This window comes from Agelaius phoeniceus, chromosome 4, assembly GCF_051311805.1.
Source record: "Agelaius phoeniceus isolate bAgePho1 chromosome 4, bAgePho1.hap1, whole genome shotgun sequence".
Classification (NCBI taxonomy): Eukaryota; Metazoa; Chordata; class Aves; order Passeriformes; family Icteridae; genus Agelaius; species Agelaius phoeniceus.
The window spans coordinates 53,414,164-53,434,583 of record NC_135268.1 but is presented as its reverse complement, the minus strand read 5'-3'; the positions used below and the strand labels follow the sequence as shown (position 1 = coordinate 53,434,583).

General features: G+C 35.6%; 1 long non-coding RNA gene across 2 annotated transcripts in view; it reads right to left on the bottom strand.

The window, feature by feature from the left end:
• Positions 1–214: 214 nt before the first annotated feature.
• The window catches only part of LOC143693850 (uncharacterized), a 254,812-nt gene continuing 234,606 nt past the window's right edge, over positions 215–20,420 (bottom strand). For both annotated transcript variants that reach the window (XR_013181833.1, XR_013181834.1), the window contains 2 exons: positions 1,309–1,371; positions 215–948 (listed from right to left, as the gene is read on the bottom strand). This is a non-coding gene — a long non-coding RNA (uncharacterized LOC143693850). The remainder of the gene's footprint in view (positions 949–1,308; positions 1,372–20,420) is intronic.

Sequence of the window (20,420 nt, the reverse complement as noted above, 5' to 3'; positions counted from 1 at the left end):
AAAAAAAAGCTGTTAATGGGAACTCATTATACAAATTTGAGGGAAAAAAATATAAGGTAATTTGATTAGTTGTTTAAAAGCAGCTTTTGTTCAATGTGGTCTGCCAGAAATGACAAAAACATTGTAATGCAGCAGTTTTCATTAGCAATGCCCAATGCAACTCAAATAACATCTGTTATAGCTACTTACAATAGTTGGCCTTTTACAAATGGCAGAAAAACAGGAGAAGGGGAATGCACACTCAGTATATTACCCTGGTGTCAAGAAATAAACGAAAACGAAGCACAAATAGAAGCAGTACATTAACTGTTTTCCAAAATGGAGAACACTGGAGCGTGAGAGGTCTTTTCTACTGCCAAGGAACTTCGCTAAATGCCCTCTGGAAACACATCTTCTGTACTGTATTAGGTCAAAAATATATTTGGAAGAAAACGAAAGAGGCTTCAAAGTCCTTCTGATATTTATTTATTTATTCATCCATTTATTCATTTGATTCCTCTTTTTTAAGTTGGTAAAAATGTATAGCTGTATATGCTTGTCTCAGGCTTGATGATCTGACAGGACAGTCAAGATATTGAGAGGCATAAGCTGCTAAAAAACTTGATAAAAACATGTCTGGTTTAAATTCTAAAAGTCCCAGCCCAGTTAACAACTTTTATATGTACACATGCAAATATTTGAACAATTAAAATGGAGATAAAACATCTTACTCTGCTACACACTTCTTCCTAATGCATTATCAGTTTATGCAGTCCTTTCCTATGCTTGAGATTTTATTAAGCAATTCAGTAAGTTTATTAAGCTAGTCACAGGCTTCAGATCAGATTATACCTTCTGGCTTTGTTTTTTTTTGGTTTTTTTCTCCGTTTTCATACTTCAGTGCTGCTCTCCCTGTTACTCTTGAAAAAGTGCCCCTTTGTGTCCACTTTTTATCTGCTGAATTCTTTCCTTTAGAACAAAAAGAAGCATCCTTAGTACAGAGGGTCAAAACAAGGATATGAGCAGGTTTCACATTATATTAACCCTTAATTTTGACTTTTTTTGCACACACATCCAAATTCATTTCATCCATCTGTAAAAGTGATACCACAGTACATTGTAATAAAATTGTAATTATCTTTTCTCAGTTCAGAATATATCACAGTGGAAGATCATTCAGTTTAATGATGATATGAAATAACAACAAAACATAAAGACCACATAGAGGGCTAAGAGCAGTATTTCTATCTTGTTCACACTTGAAAGGTGAACAGATATTTGTGTCCAGTTTGACCACTAGCAACCAATCTTCCATTCATCCACACCCACCTAATCTTAAATATAGATCAAAGAGATCTCTTCCCTTCTACCATTCTTCTCCATTATTTCAACCTAAAAGAAGGGAAGAAAAGGAAAAAAAATTGGTAATAGAAAATAATATAGTAGACTTTGGAGACCAGTAAATCTTAATAAATGTGTATTTTGAAATGTGGAAATATTTAAACATTAACCAATTTATTCCTTTCCTGTGATAACAATCATTCCTCCAGTTTACTTTTGTGTATTTTCTAGGGCATTCAACCATGAAACAAATTTTAATAGGTCTTCAAATTATAGTACATGACAATAAGTTATTGAGCTCATATCCTGTTAAAATGACAGGATGGTACTGCTGCTGACATTATGGCTCAAGATGCCTTTACCTTCAAATGCTATTGGAGAATATAACACACTTTGTTATTTTATACAGTCTAGGAATATAGATTCTATTAACTGTGTTTTCTGAATCCCAAAAATCTTATTACCCAGCTGATCTGTCAGTGACCATCATGTCCAGAAAAATAAGCTGAAGAAATTTCTCATTTAGAGGTACCAGAAATAGGCAGATAAAAAGCAATACTGGTTTTTTGTATTATAGTTTTGAATTTATACAATGAAAGTTTGCATATATAAAACTTATTTGCCTCTTATGATTTGTGGGTTTTTTTCATATAGGAGGAATATGTTTTAGTTTTTTAGCTATTTCACATGTGTGTGTTCTGTGTGTATGGAGAAAAGTTTCTTTTCATTAACTTGAAAGAAAATAAACTAGTGATGGGATAGCTGACAAAAATAAACAAACTTTATAATAATTTTAAGAATTTTTGGACTTCTTTTCAGCTAAATTGCGTCATTTTTCTGCTACCTTCTACCAAAAACATTTAGACTCAATAGGATAATAGATTGAGCAATTGAATACCACACCTGGTGGGTTTCTTGCACATTCTTGCACATTCTTTCAACCACACCAAAGGCTATATGTGTATAATCCCCATTCTATAGATCCAGACTTCATAGAATTAAAACAAAATACAGGACTTCAATACCTATAAAAGGTCATCTGCAACAACTTCTTGATGCACTTATAGATCATTTTGATCTTCAGTGAGATCTAGCTGAGTCACAAACAGGATAAAAATAGATATGCTTTACTTTAGGAATAAAAGTAGGACTTATCACTCTAGTGTTGGAAAAACTATAAACCAGTGTTTTGTCTGTTATGGATATAATATCATAAGCGTAAATTATTTTATTAATTATTTTATTATTTTATTAAATAATAATTTTCTGTAATAAATTAATCCTAATTTTAATTTCCTTACACTGTATATCTTGACAAGCTTTTCTAAAAAACCTTTGACAATTTCTTCCCTAAGAACATCCAAGTAATGAAAGACCAGCTGCCATAGTTCATCTAATATGGTGGATATCCCACAATACTTAAAGTTCTTCTGACTAGGTTAAAATTGTTTTTTCAGAGTAACACACTAAAGTAACTAGTGTTTATTTTAAAAGTGAGCATCTGTCTTTGCTGACATTCTTAGACATTTTCTAAACCCTAAAGAGTTAGTGGATAACCCATTGTACACAATTGTTCTGGTTACCTATTAGTCTTAAAAGCTACTTTATGCCTCATATATGTGAATTTTAGATACGCACTGCAGATAGCTCTTATTGTGGTGAACTACTGTTCTAAGACCTACAACAGAATCTGAGGATTATAATAAATGATAAAATGAAGAAATAAAAAAGATGCCTTTTCCTAAACATCTCATAAAAAGACCAGCATCAGAGACTGAGAAATGCAACTGATGCAATTGGTTACCATTTTGAGTAGGTAATTATATCAATGCAAAATTGGACAGATTGGCAAAATTTGGGAATTATAGCAGTTCTGAAATGAAACCATTTTTTTTTTTTATTTTCCCATGGATTGGGCATGAACTACAGTGAGATGTATGAACCATATGCAATTATATGTGGGAGGGACAACAACTGAAGTGTTGGTGACCGTGGTAGTCCAAAACTGGAAAAGACTGAGAACAGCTTTACATATGGTGAGAAACTACTGAAAAAATTGTATTCAGGTCTGACACATTTATCACTGGCATGTTTTTCTTTGCATTTCTTCTGAAAAGGAAAGAAATATATGGAATCCATTATGTTAAGCCTCAAAACTGAGTGCAGACTGCAAAGACATTTGTGACACAGAACAGCAACCTGCAGCATGTATAATTATGTGGTCTGAGTCCACAAATACTACAGATCTCAGCTGTTATCTGTTCATGATAAATAATGTAATCCATTACATGAAGGAAAATAATTCTGATTTGTAAGAGAGTCCAAAATGTACTTTTCTGCCTCAGGTATGCATAAATTAGCTGGGCATGCTTGGGAAGCTACCACCTCTCCCTGACTCCCTGAAGAAAAAAACCCCAAACCACACAAAGTTATATAGAGGTTTCCTCTATAAGGCAAGTTTTAAAAAGATCTCAAAAATATTCCTCTATTCCCCTCACCCACCAAAAAAAAAAAAAATCCCCAAACAAAAGGGCTTCTTATTTTTTAAAACTGATTTTTTCATATTAGAAGTTGAAGGATCTTGGCATTAACCTGAAAACTGCAGAAAGAGGTTGTATATGGAAATTTTTAAATTGGAAACTACCACAGTGAATTCAGTTTTCCATATTAGACAAACAACATTTTTGTCTGTGTTGTGGTTTGATGTTGGCTGGGTGCCAGATTTCCAATTAAGCCACTCTATAACTCCCCTCATCAACTGGACAGGAGTGAGAAAATATAATGAAACTCTCATGGGTTGAGATAAGGAGAGGAAGAGACACTCAAAAATTATCACCGTGGGTAAAACACGTGGAAATGTGAGAACCCAGGAAATTCCCCTGGCTGTCCTGGAGGACCAAGACCCCTGCCAGGGGACTCAGAGACCCTGTCACAGAGCCCAAGATGCCTGTGGTTTTGATTATGACCCATGGAGCAAGTTACCAACCTTAGATGAAGATCTGCAAGCCACGACAGTTTAATGATACTGAATTTTTCACGGGGTGAAAAAGTAGATTTTGGGGTTTTTAGAATGGGGGTTCAGGGGGCAAGGTGGACGAATTGGGGCGTGACCAGCCTTTCTCCTTCTTCTTCCTAGCCTCCAACTTCTGGATGATGTTGGCACTTTTAGATTGGTTTAGAGTAGAAGCTCACTGTCTAACATAGATGATAGGTATTGGAAAGTAATTGTAAATAGTGTATACGTAATTTTTAGTATAAAAAGGTAACACTTCCCAGGGGCAGGCAGAGTGCCTGGACTGTCCTGCTGAACGGACCTCAGCTGGACAGGAGAAAATATTTTAAAAATAAGGAACAAGAAACAACCTTGAGGCCAAGAACTGAAGAGCTCTGACTCCTTCTTCGAGCACCAGGCTGGGAAAAGACTTTCTAACATTTCTCAGGGTCACTCTGACCAGTGAGAGGCCCCAAGACAGGGAAATTCCTTGCATTTGTTGCCAATATCAGAGTATGATAATGAGAAGTAAATCTAAATCTTAATAATATCATTCTCCCACTCCTCTTCTCCCCAGCTTAAATTTATTCCTGATTCTCTACATCCTTCCCCTCAGGGGTGTCCAGGGATGGGTAATGGGGTTACAATCAGACCATCACACATTGTTTCTGCCACTTCTTCCTTCTCAGGGGGAGGGTTCCTTTCCATGTTCCAGGCCCAGGGCCCTCCCACATGAGACAGTCTTCCATTAATTTTTACAATTTGAATCCTTCCCATAGGCTGCAGTTTATGAGCTGCTGCCACGTGGGTCTCTTCCATGGGGTGCAGTCCTTCAGTGCCCCAGTGTGGGTCCCCCATGGGGTCATAGGGGGTCCTGCCAGCAAACCTGATCCAGTGTGGGCTCCTCTTCCCATAAGGCACAGGTCTGGCCAGGAGCCTGCTCCAGCAAGGGCATGAGCTTCCACTGCAAGCTACCACCTCTGCTCAAGTCTCCTTCCAAAGCAGTTGCATCTGGGTGAAAGCAACACACAGGGACTGTGTCAGGAGTCACTGGTTTAGGGTCTGAGGCCAGCGCCCACCATTAGGGCAGAGTCCAAGAGCACTCAGCATCCACCTGAGCTGGGGACCCCCTTGCAGACTGCACTCCCTCCACACATGAACTGCTGAGCCACACGGCTCTCCACGCACAGCATTCCTGCCCTGCTCAGCACGCTCCCTGGAGCAGTTTGTACCTCCCATGCCGATCCCAGCTGCACCCACTGCTTTCCTGATCAGCTCTTGAGGGCTTCCAGCTCCAGGCACGTGCTGCTCAGGTGACCCTAAGCCCAGGGAGCCCCCTGCATAGCTCAGTGTCACCCTCACCCCTGGACTTACCTCAGTCACCTCATTATGAGACTGTTTTGGTCTTAGTACATTTAAACCTCTTGTAGTTTTCCTGGCTTTTTTGTTTTTTAAATTTTTACTACTATTTTTTTCCCCTAAATTCTACTTCTGTTTGAATGCACCTGGACTTTGAGGATTTCAATGATCTATCTGCAATGATCTAATAATATTATGCTTGAGAAAAAATACCTAATTTCATGCCAGCTACTGTATGCACATAGCAAGGACTGGCTTTTTTCCCCCCACTTTACTTCAGAACACTGAATTTCACCTACTGCTTCACTGAGCAATTACTCCTCTGTGAGATTTGCTCCAATTCGCCTCTGTTCATTTTATTTTTGTAGAGCCCCAAATACTTTATATTGGTAGCAAAGAAAAGTTCACTATTCACACCCATTGTAGATAGCTTATGAATTTCTACAGCAATTTCTACAGCAATTGTAATTCCATGACTAATTTGTAAGAGGCTCCATTGGTGACCCTCAGCCATTGTGAAAACCGATCCATATGGTTACCCTTCCCTTACTGTATTTCACTGACATTTTTAAATTATAAGGCTATCTTTCTTCTTACCCTGTAACAACTTAAAGAAATTAACCAAAGTCTTTGAAGAAGAAATTGATACCTCGATACCTATATCAATTCATTGACTCCTTTAAAAACTGCAAGAGATCTTTGAGGTACTATACTTATCTCTGACTTTCTTACATGTTCCTTTTTCTTTTGTTGTCCTTTTCTTTGTCTTCTTTTGTTTCTTTTACCACTGTTGTCACTTTTCTTGTTTCTGGTGAGGAGGCTGATTGAGACAACATATTAAACACAAGAACTCATTCAGAAGCTCTGTATCTGATTTCTAGCATCCTATTATTTCTCACTGTATCAAACTGTTCTAAAGCTTTATCATGAGACCAGTCTTATGAAGGTTTTGATGCAGGAATATATCTTAGGTTTTCCACAGTACACATCAATAGAAAGAATTGAATTATTTTTTCTGCTATCATCTTGTCCTTTTTTCAGTATGACTCTAACATGAAAAAAGACTGCAATTGTATTTTTCTCCATTACTTGTTCTCTGAAAGACAGGCATTTAATGATTTTTTTGAAATTCTTATTATTTATTGATATTTATCATTACCTAAATCCTCTAACAAGTTCCTCAATATATTCATCAATGTTGCCCAATATTTTCATCTTCCTGCATTGTTATGCATATGTATATAATTCCTGAGTCACATTTTATAAAAAGCTGAATTTTTAATGTTTGTTTTCCTTACATTGCTAGACTGATGTTAAATTGGAATATATCATGCAAACTACACAGAAGACTTTTCAGCCTGCCATACAAATATCAGACAAAATCAATAGATAGTGACTGATTTTTTAATTTATTCCCTAACAGTCAGCACATTGAGATGAAAAGTAAACTTTCTTTCACCAAAAGTACTTCTACTATGCTAACCTAATGCAAATACTATTAGAAATTACAATGTTGATTGAAATAAAAATTAGTAACTCTAGTCAAACATTGATAAAATGACAGTTTCCTTTAAGCCTCTGTTGAAGTTTCTTTTAATAATAAAATAAAATACGGGGATATAGAGGTTAAATTATTTAAATAAAGTACATCCCATTGATACGGATATGTTTGTACTGATAATTACAAACCTTTCCAAATTTGGACAAATTTTAGTTGCCTGTTTATTGCAGTTTTAAGTGCACTTTCTGAGACAAAAATACATAGGAGATAATCCTCAAAGTTAGTGTCTTCAGCTCTATAAAAGTTAATGAAGTAAAACATTAAGGCTATATTTCTAAGAGTCCACAGTAGCTGCACAATTAAGGAAGGAGCTTAAGAAAAATATGCTATTTAAATACATAAGCAAGTCTCTGACAAAAGCAATTTCTATTAATCTAACATGTATAATTGCTGAGATAAGTCTTTCTTATGAATGAACTATCATTAGTGTAAAAATTCCTTGTTCTATTTAGTATAATTACTCAGTTAAAACTGGTATTCTCTTCTTATTAACTAGAGATTTGTTTAGGAAAAATATTATTTTATAGTAAAGCAATAAAAATAACTGTTTTCAGCTAAAGATGCTGAAGAGAGAAATGTATCAAATACATTAAAAATGTTTATGATCAAAAAGCAGCAACCTGCTTCCTGATACACATTTTGCAAATAATAATGATCTTGTGATGGCAGAGAGAAAAATAATGGGCTAAAAAGTCACAATTCCTGTAAGTTTTTTCATTACATTTTCTGTTTGGTAGCTAATTGAGTGTGAAAAATCAGAGGTCACCCTGAAACAATCTTTCTAAGGCCAGTTTACTGAACTATGAATCATTAGTATATATATTTTCTTTTTGTTATTGTTCAAAACCAATCAATTTGAAGTGTCCATCTGAACTGAAGGTTCAGAATGATGAAAACAGAAATATAAAACATAATTTTCAAAGGCAAACAGTACTTGTTGCCAAGTTTTAACCAAAATAAATCTTGTCACATTGCTTTTGTATGACATTACTTGAAACTGTTTAGTAGAAACAAAGAAACGCAGTCTTAATGAAGGCATTAATTTCTATCAGTATCTAATAAACACACAGGTAGGTCTGACAGTCAGGTAGCATGACAAAAAATGAGATATAATGAGATATAAGAAGAATAAAACATGAGATAAATGTTTGGAGAAGGCAAAATGTATGGGGTAAGACATATGTCTGGATAGGTACACAGGGAAAGGAAAATAAGATGGGTGAAGGTAAAGGAAAAAGGAATAGAAAAATGAACAGCAAGAGGCTGAGCAACACTGATTAAAGTAACAGACAGTTTCTTTATACTTTGTCTAGAAAACCAGTAATAATGATATTCTAACAAGCAGAGATGTTCAGACACTTGTAGTATTTCCACATATGTGAGCATATATGAATGAACGTGTATGAACAGGCACTCATTGTCATACACCTGGTTCCACAGGTAGCTAGCTACATGCAACAAAAGTGCATTGGAAAAGCAATCTAACCCAGAACAGTAGTCAGGGTAAAGTTATTAGTATGAGAAGAGTCTCAGGTTGAACTTGATGATCTTGGAGGTCTTTTCCAACCTTAATGATTCTATAACCATGAAAATAATGAATCTCTCATATTATGTCAGATCAACCTGATATCTCATGATGCCTATTCATCCATAGTTTGTCATGCTCTTCAATCTTAACTCTATCCAGTGTTCACACTGTGTAGATTATTTGGGTGCTGTTCAATACCATGAAGAGAAGCTGAGAAATGTTCCCTTCCAGAAAGTAAATTACTGGGACTGAACTAATTTTCTTTTCATAACTGGAGTAGATTTTTTATGACTTCTACCCATCCATTACTCAGGAGAAAATTCATAATGGTCAAATGAATTCAACAGCCAATTTTCTGCTATTAGCCAGCAGTTTCACAGAGCTATGGGATGACCACTAATGGAGCTGAACTTTCTCTCCATCAGGACACTGATGTCACATAAAGTTTGTGTCCAAAGTATGAGTTTAAGGTTCCCAAGCTATGAAACCTAAGAGAGTTCATACTGAAATGAATGGAATGCTTGATGCTTTGCGCTATTTCTGGCCTTTAAGGTAACTTAGGAAGGAGCTGATATCCATTTCCTTTCTTTAAATTTCTTCTATTTCCATTTTTTAATTTTAAACAGAGAATTTATACATCCGTTTTTTCCAAAGGAAAAGAAAACATGAAAAGAAATATCACACTATTTTTGTCCCAAAATGCTGTCAAAACATAGATATAAAATATCAAAATATTTAAGTGTATCCTTAGGACAGAGAAAAAATATTCTGAAGTTTTCACTCTTAGGTTAATCTAAATCTACTTCCACTATTTATTTTCATTTGGCACTTTTGTCATCAAAAAACCTGTTCTGCACATCAGTTACTAATGCTAACAATATAGTAACCAAAGCTTTCCTTTAATGCACTGGCCTTCTTGAGAGCCGTATTGAATCAAAGAGTTTTGATTTGTCCTCTTAACAGTTCAGCTCTTGTTTCTTTTTCTGGGCTTTTTCCTGCATAGGCAAACTTTAAAATTTGAGATGGTCTACAGAGGGGGCCAGATAAAAAGCTGGGAGTTAACTGTATTCATTGAGCTAAGTGTTAGACATTTCTCCTGATTGTAACTGCAATTGACATGTGAGACTGAAGAGATGTCTGAGGCATTCAGTAGTTTTTCCAGCCAGCTCTGTGACAGCACAACTTCTACTGTAGCAAACATGTAGGGCTAAATTCAAAGCAAGTTTCAGCACTATTAGTTCTTATACTAGAGTAATTTAGGTCAAAGTAGGGAAGATTATTACCACAAGATTAAACAAAAATATCCACCTTGCAGTCTGATGAACATCTACACAAGCGACATGATAGTCCTTGACCATGACACCTAGTCTTTGCATCTTTGGTTTTGCATCTTTTTTAAAACTCAGATAAAAGGGAAAAAGGTCTGTTTTCTGAAAATTTCAGAAATATGAAAATATTTAATTTGCATAGAATTTTGTGGCTGTTGCATAAACTTGATGTGTTGCACAACCAGCTCACATCACTCATTAAGTAGTATGTAATTTTCAGTCACAAGCAAGGCTTCCAAGTTCACTGGCTACAAGGATGGCTCATAAGATTCAGGGCACACTGAAAATCTCTTTACAAACATTCTTTAAAGGAATATTGGAATTCTGTGAAGTAGAAAAAGTGAAATTCAAGCATTATGGGTGTTTGTGGGCAGAAAAGCTTTGCAAAGTTGATGACAAAAAATTTTTGCTTCTTGTAATCAAATATAAACCAACCACTATCAAATGAGCTGCAAATCATTAAAAATTTATTTCTTATATCTGATGCAAATTGACTATGGAAGTTTAATCTGTATTACTGCATGCTGTAGAGATTAAAATTAGTCTCTTTTAATTAAAAAAATACAGATGAACTACTGAAATCCTCATAAACATAAAATACTTTTTCTCTTTAGAGAAGGTCACCCCTGTTTCCTTGACAACATGACTTAACTAAGTAAATGTGACAATTTAGATGTTTCTTTTATGAATTAATGCAGTTTCGCTCATACTATTTCAGGCACAACAAACAATGTAAACTCTGTTTCATAAAATTATATAACTATTTATTTATCAAGAGTGTATAAATTAAATGGCAAAGCCATGGAATAGAAGGTTTTGCTGAAAGAAGTAGGACTTACTCAACCTAATCGATAAACAATTTCTAAAAGAGAACTGGGATGGGACTAACAGAGCTGGACAGAGTAAAGCAAGAATTATGGGAGACAATATAGGGATGCTTTGGGAGGTTGAACATAGCTCTTTGTTATGAATGAATCATGCATGAAATTAAGTTGAAGAGGAATTTCCATGCCTAAGGAAAGATTTTTCATAAATTTATCACAGAGCACTGACTAGCACTCCAAAAGAGATAATGTTTTCTACAGGATTTTTCAGTATTTACTAGCTTCCAAATATTACATCATACATGTACCAAAAATACCTCCTAAATATATAGAAATTGACAGCAAAAATGAGTTGCAAACACTCCTTGAACCCTACCCTGCATTGTCAAAATATTATAAGACCAAGAGATATCACTTTGTGTCTTCTTACTTATTCCTACACTGCTAAGGGATGACCCTGCGCTGTACATTTTATGACATCATCAGAATTATACAGTACTTGAAAAATGTCATTTATTGCATATTAGATATGTATTTAATTAATATTTTAATTTGTTTTTTCCTATTATATGAACAAATACTTTTGCTGATATTTCTGGAAGATTATAGCTGACCAAAGCTTGAGTTTTTTTCTTATTCCTGGGAAGCACAATATGAATTAAAGAAAGTATGGGTATTCTTGGATATGTTTGAGGAAAAAAAACGAGGATCAGGATGCAAATAAAATAATTTTCTAAGTTTAAAAACTGGCTTCCAAAAATATTTCCATCTTTCAATACTAATCATAGCAAGTGCTTTCAATCTGTCCTAAGTTATTTTGTAATAGAGTTTCAGGAAAATAACAGAATCTCATTCTATACAGATTTTATGCAAAAGAATGTCTGCTTAAATAAAATTGTGAAAACACTTTCAATTTTATCATTTTTCCCTCTATCCTCACTTTTCTTGTAATTATATGACTCATTAATTTTCATTGTTATCATAACGCAAAAACATAAAAATCAACTGAATATTTGCTCATTCACATAGTTAAATCAGTTTTAACCTAGTATAGACAATTTTCTTAGCATTTATCTCTTTTTCTGAAAGCTGACAGCTTTTCAACAGCAGATTAAAATATATTCAATTGTGAGTCTTAATAAGAATCTTATGCACCTTTATTTATTAAACAGAAGAAAAACTTTAAAGTTACTAAGTTTGCAAAGCTGAATAACCAAAAGAAAAAATATTGTGGGATTAATCTCATTGTGTTATGCAGATGCATTGAAACTGTCTTCAGTATTATATTAGCACCACATTGTAAATACTTTTCTACTACATGGAATCCATGGTGCTCATAGAGTTTATAATTGTTTCCTCTATCGCTATGTTTCTACAATATTTTAAACCTTCTCTGAGTATAAAACTTTTGTTCACCAACTTCTGCATGGTATTCATTGCAACAAAATTTGTTAATGTGAGATGTAGCAACACTATTACACATAGACATTCGTCTGACTTGGGTCAAAAATATATTTAAAATCATATGTAAACATCTTCTTTGCAAAGAGCCTCAGTAAAGCAGAACTGGCAATATGTGTGACAGGCCATATACCCAAACAGCTTTAGGGACAAGGTCAGGATGTTATGGGGAGGAATACAATTTCCTGAGATCTTTTAGAAAGGAGAATCCCTTAAATGAGGTAGCATAAGTAATATCTGTTCTATTAGAAAATGAAGGATAAGAAAAGATAGGTGAAGAAGGCTCCTAAGCTCCTACAGTATTTTATTCAATCACAAAATATTTTGGTTTTGTATCAATAATATAGAAGACTTAACAGTAACAATAACTGGTAGCTTCCCCAGCACAAACTGATTTTTGTAGAAGCATTATATGAGGAAGGATGTCATTATTATTTATGTCCTATTTAATAAAACATAGGTTGAGAACAAAGACATTGAGATAATAAGGTCAAAAAGAGTCACTAATTGTATGTGCCCAATTTCACATAACCTGGACCTGATTTTTAGAGAATATAATTGTATATTACAGTTTATGAATTCAAAGCACAACTCTAACTAGCTTATGCTGCAGTTATGAGTACCCAGTTGTTTTGCAAATCAGACCATAGGGAATAAAGTCAGTCACCCAGAAAATGAAGAATACATAATCATTGTCCACCTGTGATAATGTGATTTAAGTGACTGATCCAGACTTGCACAGGAAAGCTGAGCAGAGACCTGAAAGTAGATAATTTCCCTGGGCATTTCTCAGCTGCCTTCTCCTGCAGCTCCTCTGCCTCGTTTACGTAACGCTTTCCAATGTTTAGAACAATTGAACCAGGAGTCCTGCAGAGAGCAAAAATATGTCACCTGGACATATTTTTGTTTATGAAAAATATGTCCAGGTTTAGGATATGTGGTTAAAGGGAGCACAAAGAGACAACTGTAGGCTCTGGGTTAGATCAGGGAAATCATACCCTGTTAGCAGCTCCCATCACATCCCAGAAGAGCCATCAGCCCACCAAAGGGCCCATCTCTGCAACACCAGGGAACACAGGAGTACAGGGACAGACAGGAAGTCAAAGTAAAGATTAAGGATGGCACACACTGTCTAGGCCCTGTCATCAGTCCCATTCTTGAGACATGGAATTGGCTCTCCTGATCACCTTTTAGATTAAGGTTATTTGCTGCCTAAAAATGGAGGAAATGCTATGGGATGCACAGGAAAAACATTTTGGGATACTACAGAATTTTTCATGGGGTATTTAGAACAGAAATTAAAGGTGGGAAAGGATTTTCTGATTTGGGGAGGAATAAATGAGGGAATTAGAAGGACAACAGAAAAAAAAAATTGTCCATTCTCATGTAAGCAGGGGCTGATCAATAGGCTTATTTGGCCATGCCCTGTACCAGAATCACTGTGGTCTGTCCTATCATTACCTAAACTCCATTGTCAATTATGTTCTGGTAAGAATCTCTTTACTCTGTGCATGTATGAAGTTTGACAAGGGCAAGAGCTGGTTTCAGCACCTGGGACAGAGCAACCCTGAATGTAATGGAAGGCTGGAGCACAGCATCATGGAAAAGTATTCAGGGGAATCCTGGTTGATGGCAACTGGAATATGAGTCAGCAGTGTCCCAGCATTCAGGAGGGCAAATCATGTTCTGGGGTGCATCAGGCACAGCATCACCAGCTGGGCAAGGGAGGGAACTGTCCTGCTCTGCACCAAGGCAGCCTCACCTGACACATTTGTTTTGGGCACCACAATACAAAAGCATTCAAAGAAGGGCCATGAAGATGGTGAAAAGTTTAGAGGGAAAGCTGTATGAGGAGCAGCTGAGGTCACTTGGTTTGTTCAGCCTGGAGCAGAAGAGACCATGGGTAGACCCCAATGAAGTCTACAATGAAGCTCTTCCTCATGAGAGGAGGGGCAGTTTTTCTCTGTGGTAACCAATGACAGGACCTGAGGGTACAGCCTCAAGCTGCATCTGGGGAGTTTTAGGTTGGATATTGGACACCAGGTGCTTGGGCACTGGAACAGGCGCCCCAGGGAAGCTGTTACAACTCCAATCCTGCCCAAGTACAAGATTCTTTTGGTCAATACCTGCAGACACAAGGTGTGATTCTCAAGGGGATCTTTGCAGAGTCAGGAGTCGGACTGTGATGATCCTTGTGAGTCCCATCTAACTCAAGAAGTTCTATAATTCTGCATATGTGAATCTCTGGTACAGAAATTGAAGTGACTGTTGGGATGCAAATGAGGCCAATCCAGACAGTAGGTGAAGTGTCCTGGGACCAAGGACTTGCTCTGGATGTGTGTGTGTCTAAGGCAGAGAGCACAGCAGGTTGGCTGTGGGACCAAGGAACTCCTGGACATCTCTGTGTGAGTGAAATGATCTGTACCAACAAATGGAGCAGCACTGTGACCTTGGGCACTTGTAAATTCAGATGCCAGCAACTGGGGATGCTGGGATCCAGGCACAGACACTGGGTGTCTGAACCCAGCTGCTGCAGAGATAAACATATTTCATAGATATATTTATTTCCCCTACTGAACTCTGTCCTGGCTCAATCTGAAAGGGTAGCAGGATGAGCCTGTTGATGCTGTCTGTGTTCATGTGAATGCTCCCTGTGCGTCTCTGGGATCTGTGTGGACAGCCCTTCATATCCAAATGCATATCCAAATGTTCTCTGTTTGTCTGTGTCCACTGGGAACATATTTTCAGCCTCACTTCAGGCTGGATATGGGGGCAAGGAGCTCTAGTTGCCTTGCCTCTCTCAGGCTGTCAAATCCAGTATGAAATATTTTCCTTGGACAACTGGGATTTATTCTCAGAATTATGTGTTTTGTAAACTTGGTGGATCAGGCAATCCATAGTATAAAAATTGGGTCATAGATAAAACTGTAAGGTGTATACATAAACAGGTCTTATTAAGTTATGATTATTTTATTCATAGCTTCTCCTAACCTTTTAAGTTTTTTGGCTCTGTAACTCCTTAATACCCTTCTGCTAGGACTCTGCAATGTTTTGTAAGCAATTAAAGCAAAATTGCTGTTTGTCTGTGTAGCTGCTGTTCTTATTAATGTCATATTTTTATTATTTTGAAATAATTCTAATGTTAACTTCCAAAACCTCGTAGACTCTCTGATATCATGTGATCATTACATGGCATTAGAATAATAATGTATGTAAACTCAAGACAACAGTTCATGCTATGACTCTGAAGATCCAATGACTGAAAAAGTTTCTCAACTGCAATTATAATGTTCCCTGGCAAATTCCATGTTTAACTTTTCTGTATGTTCTAAACAGACTGCCACACAGCTTTTATCATACATGTTTCTAAATACTACAAACATCCTTTAAAGGAAAAAGAAGTTAGCTACTTAATATTCATTGACTATTTTTTAACCATTATTAAAGTGTGAGTTAATGAAAGTCATGAATCTCCTGTTTCCACCCACATTTTCTTCTGTCAAATACCCAGCAATTCTAACATGCTCAAAATAAGTTTGCTTGCTGATAATGCACCAGAGGTAGTCTGCATGCAGAATAGGCTGACACTGTTAATGGAGAATTACTCCAGTGTATCAAAGACACAAGAAACTACTTACTGCTTATTTTGCAAAATCTGAAGCAGTTCTCAGGAGTGCAGAATTTTACCAGGATTTACTCTTAATGTGGAGCAACCAACCCACTGAGATAGCTAAACAATAAAAAACACAGGCAGGATCATCAAATTTAGGGACTAATTTAGGAAACTTTCTGTCCTAATAACACTATATTGCAGTGTTGCATTTGCTTTAGCTTTTGTTATACTGAGGATCTTTCTCTCTCTGTAGCCTGCTGCTCACTTAGACTCTTGCTATCTTTCATCAGGCATCTTGAAGCTGCTCTGACAGTGTCTTTACCCAGGGCCTCAGGTGCTGCTATCCTCACAATCTTACAGTGTCAGACTCTGAAGGATAGTTATGTCTGTTAGATCAGGTTCCTTGTAGGAAGTTAATATCATTATTGTTTAAAACACTCTTCTTCTTCTGATTACTCACTCTTGTCTTATAGATATTATTGTCTAAATCCATAATAAAAATTGATTGCCCACGTACTCTCATATGTTTCAGTTTGTAACTTGAAGACCTAGTATAGGTAACATAAAGGATAACTGCTATTAATACATAAAAAAGGTATACATGAGATTCTTCCCATTTCTCCCACTATCCCCATAATTTTAAAAACTGTTTTCCTAAAGTAATTTTGAAGTTGGAGTTTTCCATCAGCTACAAACATCACTAATAAAGCTTTGTGTGTGTGAATTTGCCTCAATTTTATTTGTACCCTCTATTATGTTGGTTTGCAATTTTTTTCACTGTTTGTGATTGTCTTTATGAAGCATACAGCATTGAATGAGAGTCTGTTCTTAAAATTTCTTTCTGACTCTTATTTATTTCAGAAGTAAGGCAGCATATATTGAAAAATAACACTCCAGGAACAAATCCATAAAAATTCTTTACTTGCTCTTCCCAAGGCACAGAAATAAATTGTGATGGATCTCATGAAGAGCACTGGGAGAAAAGTTGTATGTTACATGTTCTACTGCAGCACGTTCTTTAGCTTCCTCTACTTTAATCCTATGTTAATTATTTTGTGATAATTTTGCCTTGGCTCTGTTCCCCATATTTTTAATCAGCATTTATTTCTCTCAGAGATATGCATTGGTCCTAGAGCCAGTACACTGTATCCAAATCAATTGGGATTTCACTCCAATTTTTTTTTCAATATCTGCTCTTGGGGTTTTTCTGCATCTAAAACATATGATCCTACTTTTACCACTATTAGAGAATGGTGATAAAACACTAATTCCTGGTAAATAATATATGCATTTGAGTTGTTAGGCTTGCTTTTTGATTTTTCTTTTTAATTATCTTGATTATTCCATTGAAAATTAAGCTTTTTAGTTAACATTATTTACCAGCATTCTCTAACTATACATTATAAAATGTAGGTAATTGACTCAACTTCTTATTTCTTTTCTCACATAGGGAAGTGTGGGTGTTAGCTCTTTTTTTCCTCTCTAGCATAGACAAGTTTTTTCTTTTCTCCATTTTTACACAGGCGGCTGTCTAGCATATCCAATTATCCAATTCTAATCTGATGTGGTGGGATTTTAACTTAATAAATTCCAACTATATTATGAATTATTGTTTCTGGTTTTGGTGTTTTTTTGAGCTTATGGGTTTTGGATTTTGTTTGTTTGGGGTTTGTTTTGTTGTGGGGTTTTTTTGTGTTTTTCCCATTTCTTTTTTTAATTCTGATGTGGGGTTGTTTTTTTTTTCATTCCAAAACAATGAGTACATTTTCTTTTAGACTTTAAAAATATATGCTTCCAGGCTGACTGGTTCTTCTTCAAGACTTAAGTAAAAAGAGTAATCATGAAAATTGACAATAAAGAAAAGTTAATAAGTGTTTTCTTTAAATAATTATGTCAGATCATCTGAAAGAGACAGTATCTGAGTTTAGGCAGGAAAATATGGGCTTATATATGGGAAAGAAAAAAAACAGATGGTAATCTATTGTCTTGTTGAATGAGACAGTGATGTAAGGTGGTGCATCATTTTCATAGTTATTCTAGTGTATTAACTAAAAAAAATGTTGAAAAAGTGCTTTAGAATCTGTTATTACAGAAATGGTATCCACTCTGATTCCTATTTCTGTGACACTCTCAAATACAGTATGAACTGTTATTTATTATCATTTACATGTCTTTCATGTTTAAGGAGAGAGCTGCCTCTATTTTTTCCTCTCTTTTTCAGCCAGGTTATTTTTTACAAAATTTCTACTGATATGACAAACTCTTGCTGGCGGTGATACTTTTCAAATGTAACAAGGAACCTCTTTTAAGATGCTAGAATACTGAAATATAGATTATTAAGTCTAGTCTTCTGGCCAAATTCATGTTGGACCATCTACCCAACTTTTAAAGATGTCTTGATGTTTTGGTTGGAGAAGTTATTTGTCTTTATTACTGGCCTAAGGCAAGACTGATGTGATTTGCTGAACAACTGTTTTATTTCAGTAGCAGTAAATTGATTAGGCTTCCTCAGAACCCTTGAAAAAATTGGAACACTGGAAGGGTCTGAATGAACTGCTCTTTGCTCACAGACATGGCTATATATTTGAGTCATAATGATCTGAGTTTTCTTCAAGGTCCATACAAAGAGTTTGTTAGATTCCATATATGATTTCTTTACTTAAGATCAAATGTGGTAGAGTTTATATTCATTTTGATGCTAATAAAACTTATCTATAAATTTCATTTACAGTTTCCAAATAATTTCATTCTCTTTTTAAAACATTTTAAGAACTTCTAAAAAGATCCTAAAATTCCAATTCTATTGGAAAAAGTTATAGTTGCCTTCTCTTAGTGACACAATCCTGAATAATGTGACAAAGAATGTAACCTCTCAATTACTTTAGAAAAACCTGGCATGACAGGCCAGAATATTTTTATACAAATAATTATCACATGTTTTTCTTTATAGGTAAATCTAGCTCTGCCTGCCACAAATAAATATTTACTACTATAACTCCAGGTATTCTTGGCAAATGAAGGATTTTAATACTCACATGTCTTACAAGCTTCTATCCACTTGCAGTGTAAAACTCTCAAAGAACTCCAGAGCAACAATTAAACACAATTAGATAATTGAAAGCATAATAGATTTTTGTTTCAACAACAAATTAACTAGTGGTCTAGACAAAAATGTACCACAAGTTATGTTTTTTTTCCTCATGTCAGAGGGACTCAACACAGTCACTGTATCCACTGAATGACTCATATACAGTTTTGGAGGTACAGATCCAGACTTTGAAAATTCCTTCTGGCATTATGGCAATCTTTAGCTCTTCATTCCTCTCTATAAATAAAAGCCTCAGCAAAGAACTGAGAAAGGGACTGCACATCACAGTATAAAGCTGAGGCTAAAGAAATGGATTTAAATGTTTTCTGTAGAGTGTAACTGAAACACCATAAAATCTGTCCCAGTGGAATACAACAGACAACATGACAAGGCTGAGTTCTGGATAAAGATGTAAGATAGAGAAAAAAATATTCTAAGTTAGCTCACTGCTTATCACTGTTTATAAAATCAATTTTACTTCCACATCAATTTAATAGATTGTTGTAATCTTTTCTACGACATTCATTAGAGCTTTGCTAGCAATGTTAAATTCATTGCCTTCCCTCTCCTGCTACAAATTATATCTGAAAGGAAACTTGAAAAAGTAAAGGTTGGTGTTGGAAGGGACATGCGGTGGTCACCTAGTCTAGTCACTCTACTCAGGAGGATCAGTTGTAATATTTTGCCCAGGACCATGTCAAAATGAATTTTGAGTATTTTCCAGCAATCTACATGCTGTACAACCTCTGTAATATTCTGCAGCCTCTACAGCCAACACGTGCCAGTGCATTAAAAAACTATTTCCTGATCCTCAGATGGAACTTCCCATGTTTCAGTATCCATATATTTTTCAAGGTTTTATATTTATGCCATACCATAGCCTCTGCATGCTTTACTTTTGCTATTCTCTTTTTATATGCAATTCTTAGTTAGCCTTTTTGGGTAGAATGTTTTAGACATTATTTAGAAAAAGAATGGTGAATGTAGCTCTCACTTTACCATGAAAAAATAAATCTAAAGAAGACTCATAATAGCTCACAAGATAAAGAACCCACAAAACAGGATAACAAAATAGTCAGGGGTTTTCTGTCAGGTTTTTTTTCCTCCCTTTGTTTGTTTATGCATTTATGAGCCAAGCACATAAATGAAATGGGAAGTTATGCTTCCACACACTGTATCTATGTTACAGGCATTTAAATAGAAATTGAAATTACTGAAAATGTAAACAACACAGTGATAGCAGAGTACACAGTGGATGTTAGCTGCATGGTTAGAAAAGGAAAGCAGAGTGAAATATTTCAAAGACAACTTACCTGTGAGATAGAGAAATATGCAACAAATTCTGA